Source organism: Mytilus californianus, unplaced genomic scaffold, assembly GCF_021869535.1.
Source record: "Mytilus californianus isolate M0D057914Y unplaced genomic scaffold, xbMytCali1.0.p SCAF_1, whole genome shotgun sequence".
NCBI classification, from domain to species: domain Eukaryota; kingdom Metazoa; phylum Mollusca; class Bivalvia; order Mytilida; family Mytilidae; genus Mytilus; species Mytilus californianus.
In genome coordinates, this window is record NW_026262581.1 from 118,828,960 (window position 1) to 118,837,627 (window position 8,668).

Here is an 8,668-nt window from a genome sequence, read left to right on the forward strand (position 1 = left end):
TAAAACTATGTACAAACATTAGAAGCTATATGACCAAAGGGACATAAAAAGATTTGCTAAATTGTTTCAAGTTTTAAGGTAAATATTTCCTGAGAAATTTTTAACCTTAGTTTCTAGATAATTTATCAATTTAACATTGGAGAATTTTAGAAATGTATGTACTTAATCATGTCGGTACTGAATCACTGACTACTGAACTGACGATACACTAGACGACCAACAGTCCATCATTGTAGGTATCGACCCAGTGCTTGTAAGTGAAAATAGAATTTTATAACTTTCGTACGCTGAATAGCATTTCTGGATTTACCTTCGTCAGTAAAGCCCAAACCTTAACATTTGATACTTGGGATGTAAAAAAATTAGAAATATTTTTAGACGAATGACCCAAATAGATCTAAACATGGGAAATACTTAGATTTCTTTAGTTGATTATATAATAAATTTCAACCAAAAGTAAAGAATTGAACATACACTCACTTAACTAGAAATCGGAATTACATAACTGTCCTTGTATAAAAATGTGAAGATGTAGTATGATTGCAATTGAGACAAATTTCTACGTTAAAAACAACCATTCATTGCTGGCTCTCTCGTTTGCCTCATCAGATTTAATTCTGCAAATTATCAAAGATCCATTGAAGTGCATATGACAAAATTTCCGTTTGACTTTTGTACCTCTTAAACCTGTTCACACCATTGTGTAAATTTCATTGTACTAGTATGATTACAAGCATAGCAGCAACACTAATTAGTTTTGTAGATTAAGTGCTATCCGACTTCGATTGAAAGAGTGTTCCTGTTGATAAGGACCTCTAATGGCCTTTTTGGAATGTCTATCTGACGACGACGAAATTATTACCTTTTTCTTTTTTTTTTTGATAAATGCAACCATCTTAAAAATATCCTTTATGACTTTATGCATACGATTATCATAACAGAGTAAATATGTGAAACCTAGGTTTTCCCGGTTTCTTATATACAGGAAATTTATTGTCAGAATTTGTCCATGAATGGTGGTCAAATACTCGGGTCGGGGTCGCTTTTTGGGCTTATTATACTAGTTGTTTTAGTATCCAACGACTCCCTCTCTTCATTAGCATCAGCAGCAAAATAAATTTTAAATCCTTTCAAACCAGATTTGTTGTCACGATAAAGGTTCCAAGGCTGAATGTACCGCCAAAATATTGGTCGGCAATATGAATGTCTTGTATGTTTCCCCCGCAACCACCCCTCAACATATCGTCGAATTAATCTAAGGCTAAAAAGTTTAATTCCTATCTAATAGTTTTTTTAAATTTATGTAGTAAGAATTGCTTGCTTTGTGTGCAGGTAATTTAATATAACTATCATAGCAATATCTGACATTTTCCTTTTTCCTGTCAGGCATATTTAATTGTATTTTCATCAGTGAAGATTCGTTTTGACATATATCAAGCAGGAGATTTTTCGCCATAGCATGTAGCCACAGGAAATGAGATACACTAACTCGATCTTAGAAAAATCACAAGGTATAAAAGTATTACTATTTCGGCTCGCCATTGTTCAATTGTGTGCAATTTCTTTCTTTTTGTAATAGAAGCGTGTATCTTTATTGACGTTTGAAGAAAAAAGATATTCCTTCACCTAGCCCAACAGGCGAAGTTAACATTATCAAAAGTCGATAAAACATTTGTTTATATGAAAAAAACCAGACCGGAAGCAATATGTTACCAAAAATTATATTACAATGAAACATTGAAGCAATCGTATTATATTTAATTAACAAAGATATTGTCACTAAAATAATTAATACGTTTCATCAACTAGAGATGGAAGCAACTGTTTTTATCTCATAAGTTTGCAGATCCCTGAATTGCAACGTAATGCGAACTATCTAGGTTAGAGGGAGGGTTGCGAATTCAAAAACCATATTCTTCATGTGCCTGTCCTGAGTCCGGAGCCTGTAACTCGGTGGTTTTCGTTGATTGCTTTCTGTCATATTTGTGAAGTTTTTATTCTTTATTGATTTGTCATAAATCAGATAGTTAGTTTTCTACATGGAATTTGTTCACATTGTGTCATGGCAGTGACTTTTATAGATAGTTTTACGGTATTGTTCGTGATTGTTTAATGTCGTATGATGACCTATAGTTGCTTACATCCACGTCATTTGGACTCTGGTGAATAGTCGTTTTATTGGCAATCCGTATACATATCCCTATGTTTATATAAAGTTACTTATTTCTCTGCAAATTATCCAGTTATCAAAAAGCTACTATATGATACAAAAAAAGGAAGATGGTATAAACCGGAATTAACACAATCTCTGTTTCAACTTATTCAAACGTAATTTGGATGTTGAAAGACTTCCTATTGTTTCTGAGTAATAAGCGTTTATTCACATTAAACTTGTTTCCTTTGTGTTTATTAAAGTGTGTGTCGAGCTCCTTTGGTAAGATGTGTCAATGTCATTTGATATAAAACTAAGAGATTTAGGGTATATGTAAATCAGACAGCAACGTAAGAACACCATAAGACATATAAAGGTCAACATACGGTCGTCAGCAATACACGGACGTCCAAATAATATGTCAACCTTTAAATACCATCAGTCAAAAATGTTAGGTCAGTATTTGAATTGTGTAAAATTTTCAATGACATAAAGACTATTTATATTTATAAATAAGTGTACATTGTCCTCAAGACATTTACTCTCTACCAGATATAAGTATGAAATATGCAGGACGTTTCGAATAGTATGCATACCATGCTTTAATTTTTTGCGCCAGACACGAGTTTCGTCTACATAAGATTCATCAGTAAAGCTCGAATCCAAAATGTTAAAAAGGCAAAATAAAGTACGAAGTCGAAAAGCATTGAGGGTAACAAGTTCCGAAAGGTTTGTCCAAATACAGCTAAGGTAATCTAATCCTAGAAAGAAAACTCTTAATATTTCGAACAATTCCAAGTTTGTTAACAGTTCATTTATAAAAATGACCATATCAATGATAATTCGTGTAAACAGAAGTGCTGACCACTTTTAAAACCATTGACAGGTAAAGAAAATTGATGTCATAATTAAATTACGGTACTTGTGGCCGGAGTACAGGTGTACCACCCGTTAATTATAAAAATGCACACACAAAACAAAAACACCAAATCTGAAAGGGCATAATCATTTGAAAAAAAAAGACAAATCTTGTTAGGTTCAGCTACACACATTTCAGATATTGAAGACATCGTATCATGTACCAGTATCATTTTTGTAATACTTTGAAATCCCATTTTTCGTAAAACTCATTTTTTTCCATATCGTCTCTGTGAAATGACAATCATGTAATGGGTTTCCTTGAAGACCCAAAAGAAATGACCAATAAAATTCATATTTAACAACCTTATGTATATATTCTTGTAATTAGGCATATTAGTTTTTAATTGGTATAATATTTTCTTTTACTTCTGCTTGTTTATACTTTTCCCATGGCAAAAACCAAAACACGACGAAAAGACAAACAAATCCGTAAGGGCATACGATACAGTTTTGATCCCACTTTGATTTATTAACGACAATTTGCTTACAAGCTGTTTTTTCTCTAGTGAATTCAAATCTTTTTTTAAAAATATACCTTTGTGTGCTACTTTTAGAGATAAATCGGGTCGAACTTTTAGACATTTCCCCAATATTTCGGTTTCTTGGACATTTCTATCTTTTAGACAGACATACCCAACTTTTTTTGTTTCAAAAGAAACACACAAACGGATTTTTGTAACAACATTTGGAATATCGTCTTTACATATGTATGCTCTAAATTTGTGTAACAATTATTTGGAAATATTTGTTTTTAAATAAATAAAATGATTTTAGAAAAAAAAAACGACATTTTTTGCTGCATATCCATCTAATTTTTAACAACGACTCATCGGTGTTGTTCTTTGAAAAATGGTACAAATAGTCTTCATATATTATCAAGCCAAATGTCATTTTAAAAGACCGGGGTCAAGTTGTTCATTCAAACTACGGATTATGTGATGTCTCAATCGAGGAATGGAGGAATGGATTGTTGTTACACGTCCGTGGGCATCTATGGCACATATATTCCATAACGGTCATCCAACTCGCGATGACGTCTGTAAAAGTGTGTTATAAGTGTTCTATTAACCCTTGGCTTTCTCAGTTTTTATGTATAATCTTTTCTCGTCAGTGTAATTCCAGAAACAAAGTTATAAAGTGTCGTTTTCATTTTTATAACCCCGATCGACCAAGTTGGTGTATGCTGTGGGTGGGGGTATCTATAATCACTTGATCACTCTCTAGTTTTAGTGGGTTTCCCTTACCAAAGCAAGGACTTTGCAAGGGCAGTTGTGTCATTGCGTAAGCTTTGTATGTTACAACTTTTTCATTTGTAGCGATTGTATTCTGAAATCATAGTTTCTTCCAGTCTAATAGTTTATTATTGAGCCTGTATTACAAAGGCGTTTGAAGCAGTCACTCAATAACTATTACGTAAAAGTTTTCTTGCATATTGTCTTAAAATAATATCAGAGTTCTACCATTATTTCTAATGTGATACAATATAACTCAGTTCCTGGCAATTATATTTATATATAAGTGCTTATTATAGTTGGTTAATCTAGCAGGATATATCTCCAAAGTCAGACAGTACATCGAAGTAAAACTAACAATGGAATTTTTCAAACGTTTCATGTATTATTATAGATATCAAAAAAAATACTTATGTCATGGTATGGTGTAATTGACTGAATGAAAACATTAAAAAGAAATATTATTTATCGATTTCCGGTTTTAGTCATTCCATTGAAGACATATCCCGAATGATGCACAAATTCAAATGTTCTGAAGGACACCGATCGATGCAAACTGATCATAACACAATTGGCAGTTACAGAATCTACAGCATTCTGGGCAGTATTTTCAAAAATGTACATCAAAACGTTGTGTCTGGTTTAAGGGCATACTATACAGTTACAGGGGAGGTAATGACGTTGCTAACGTAAAATGTTTATTTCGCGACGTCAAACTGTGAGATATCGGGAAAAATGCATTTTTCGACTGATTTTTATCATTCAAACTGATTTAACTTGAAAACGAGTTCATGGACCCCTCTTTTTTTTAAATGACATTTGGTTTGATTACGTATGAAGATTATTTGTACCAATTTTTATGAAAAAGTCAACGATGAAATTTTTTTAAATTAGAAAAAAATACAGCAAAAAATGCCGTTATTTTCTAAAATCCTAAAACTTTGATAAAAATTAATTATTTCCAAAGAATTGTTATACAAATCTAGAGCATACTTATGTAAAGAAGATTTTCCAAATGTTTTTTTTTTTTAAATCCGCTTGTGTGTTTATCTTTTGAAACAAAAACGTTAGGTATGTCTATCCAAAGGATAGAAATGTCTTAAAATAACAAAATTTTGAGTAAAAGTCTAAAATTTCTACCCCAATTATCTCTTAAAGTAGCACAATGAAGGTATATTTTTTATTACATATTTGAATTGCTTATATGAAAAAAAGCTTAACATGTATGCAAATTTACGTCAAACATTCATCGTGGGATCGAAACTATATCGTATGCCCGTTAACGTAATAAACAATGAAAAGTTAACCAAAGAAATGCTGTTATTTTTATTTAGGGGTATGGCCAATGAATTTCCAACGTTCCTTTAGTTTTTGAAACGATGAAATGAAAAGTATGAAGAAGCATCCTGACTAGTGCCCTCTATTTTGGTATTATATAATTAGATACCAACCAGTGCTTCTCACGTTTTCGATTAATAATACATCCTTGGCTTCGTGCATCAAGAATATTTCTTCAAACGCAACTAACTTATAAAGTATCATATTTTTGTTTGACGTAAGTACTACATGATATAGATACTTCTAATAGCATAAACATTGAGTAAGGATAAACAAATGAAACATGTAAGTTATAATAAGAGCGGGAAAAAATACTTTGGAAAGAAATTATCTAATTATATCTCCAGATGGCATTTTAAAATAAAATAGGAATTCCAGATGGCATTTACTGTAAGCTATGGTTTTGGTAATGTTATCTTCGAGAAAGTCATAATGGAATAAATACTAAAAACTGTTCACAAACCTTCAAATATGAAAAATATATTTGTAATATAATCAAGTTACCAAGTTTTAATTCTTCAATGTCTGTGTTATTTCTACCGAATACAGTCTGGGGCCAGTATCATGAAAACCTATCTAAAGTTTCATTTAAGAGAAGACTTAAGAACGCTTTACGAGAACGTTACGATGGTGCTAAGATCGAATCTCCAATCCCCTCGTCGGTTACTCTTAACAATTTTACGCATATCTTAGTATACACTTACGACTGTGAGTTAAGATAGCACTCTTATCGACTTTTCCGAAGTGACCGTCTTTGATTTTTGAAGAGAATATAAGAATTCGCAGCAAAATCGGTAGTAAAATTCATGTGTGCGCTTAATAGAACGCTCGAAAAACATACTAAAATTAAAAACTTGAATTTTATAGTTTATTCTATGTTGTACTGTTACGCCACTGTCCAGGGTGAGGGTAAGGTTGGCGCCTTCAAACATGTTTAAACCCGCCACATTCTATATATGCCTGTCCCAAACCTGTAATTGATAACTTATTCAAAAAGATTACCAATGCAACACTATGTGTAATTAGATCTTTGAATATTGTTTTTTTTTTTGTATTGGTATAGATATTGATTTTGTTATCAGTAAATTAAAACCATAATAAATGTTATTGTTTTACACATATGCATGTTCATGATACTTCGATCTGTCGATACCTATATTTTGGTATTGCACAAGGTCATGTTTTTCTCTGACAGTTCATGACGTCTTCACACTTAATCCATTCGATGTTGTGTGTGTGTGTGTAGTGATTGATATTTTAGTCTTAGATACATGATTTTTTTTATCAGTTGTTATTGCCTTTGAACTAGCTGTCAGTAACTGCGAGTATTCTCAGATCTGTACATTGTGTCTTTTTTGTTGTTATGGATGTATATATACCCTGCCACGTTCGGTTTGAGTGTTTTTTTTTAAAGTTTTTCTGCTTTGTATCGATCCGATGATCTAAGCCTTTTTCAACTGATTTTTATAGTTTGTTCTCATATTCTGCTGTAACTCTACTGTCACCTAGGGCAGGACTGAGCGCTCACAAACATGTCTAATTATTTTGTATTTACATTGTGTCATAGGTCAAATTTATTTGTTCAGTGTATGTTCAATGGTGTTAATATGTCCTTTGATTGAGTTAAGCTATTTCAGTTGATATTTTATAGTGTGTCTTTCTATGTTGTGATGTTACACTATTGTTTAAGAAAAAGGGTGAAGGTTTGGTACCATTAAAACCTTTAAACCCGCTGCATTTGTTTGCACCTGTCCTAAGTCAGGAATCTGATGTTCAGTAGTTGTCGTTTGTTGATGAGGTTCATAAGTGTTTCTCGTTTCTCGTTTTTTTATATAGATTAGACCGTTGGTTTTCCCGTTTGAATGGTTTTACACTAGTAATTTTATGGGGCCCTTTATAGCTTACTGTTCGGTGTGAGCCAAGGCTCCGTGTTGAAGACCTTACTGTGACCTATAATGGTTTACTTTTATACATTTTGACTTGGATGGAGAGTTGTCTCATTGGCACTCATACCACATCTTCTTATATCTATTAACCCCACCACATTCGTTTTGTGCCTGTCCCAAGTCATGAGCCTGTAGTTTAGTGGACTGGTTGTCGTTGGTTCATGTCTGTCATTATTTTTTTTCGTAGTTGTTTTGTTATAAATTAGGCCGTTGGTTTTCTCAATTGAATTGTTTGATATTTTTCTTGTCTCGTTGTTGAAAGTTGTCTATGATTGCTTACATCTACTTCATTTGAACTTTAGAAGATAGTTGTCTCGTTGACAATCATATCTCATCTCTTTATTTTTTATGAGAAAAGCAAACTTTAACAAACGTGATTTGGAAACAATGCTAACAGCTATTCAGCAGAACAAAATGCTGTTACTAGGGACATTTTCCTATTCTGTAATCACGGACAATCTTACGGTCGTCTAGGAAAACAAATGGATTTGTTCGATCTCTGAGGACCCTTTTGGATATCCTATTTTGTTCTCTTGAACGCACATGCAAGAACATTGCAAGCGCTATTTTATCAACTAAGAGAAAGAGATAGGGGTGCTCCTGACCACTCTTAGAATTTTCTGTTAAGTTTTCAGTAAAAAAAGAATGCTGATACACTTAAAATTTGCTAAGAGTAATCAAAGACGATCTTAAATTGATTATCGACGTTCGAGATATCTAGTCAATAAGATTAAAACTAAGAGAGCGTTCCGAGAAGGATAAAGAGTACTCTTGGGGTTGCGAGTGGGACATGAATTTTAAGGGTTGTCAATCATTCTAAGATTACTACAAGATTACTTCAAGATACACTCTTAGCAGATAAGATGATCATGGCCCCTGGTCTGTCATTCCTTTTTTCGAAAAAAAACGTCTTTCAATTTCGAGTTACGAAAATTAACATAATCTATAGTTAGTGACTTTTGTGATGTCTGTGGGTTAAATTATAGTCAATTACCATTCCGCTATTGCGCAATGCCTATTCACTTGATATAACTTATCAAAAGATTTTATAGGAGTAACACGACGGGTGTCATATGTCG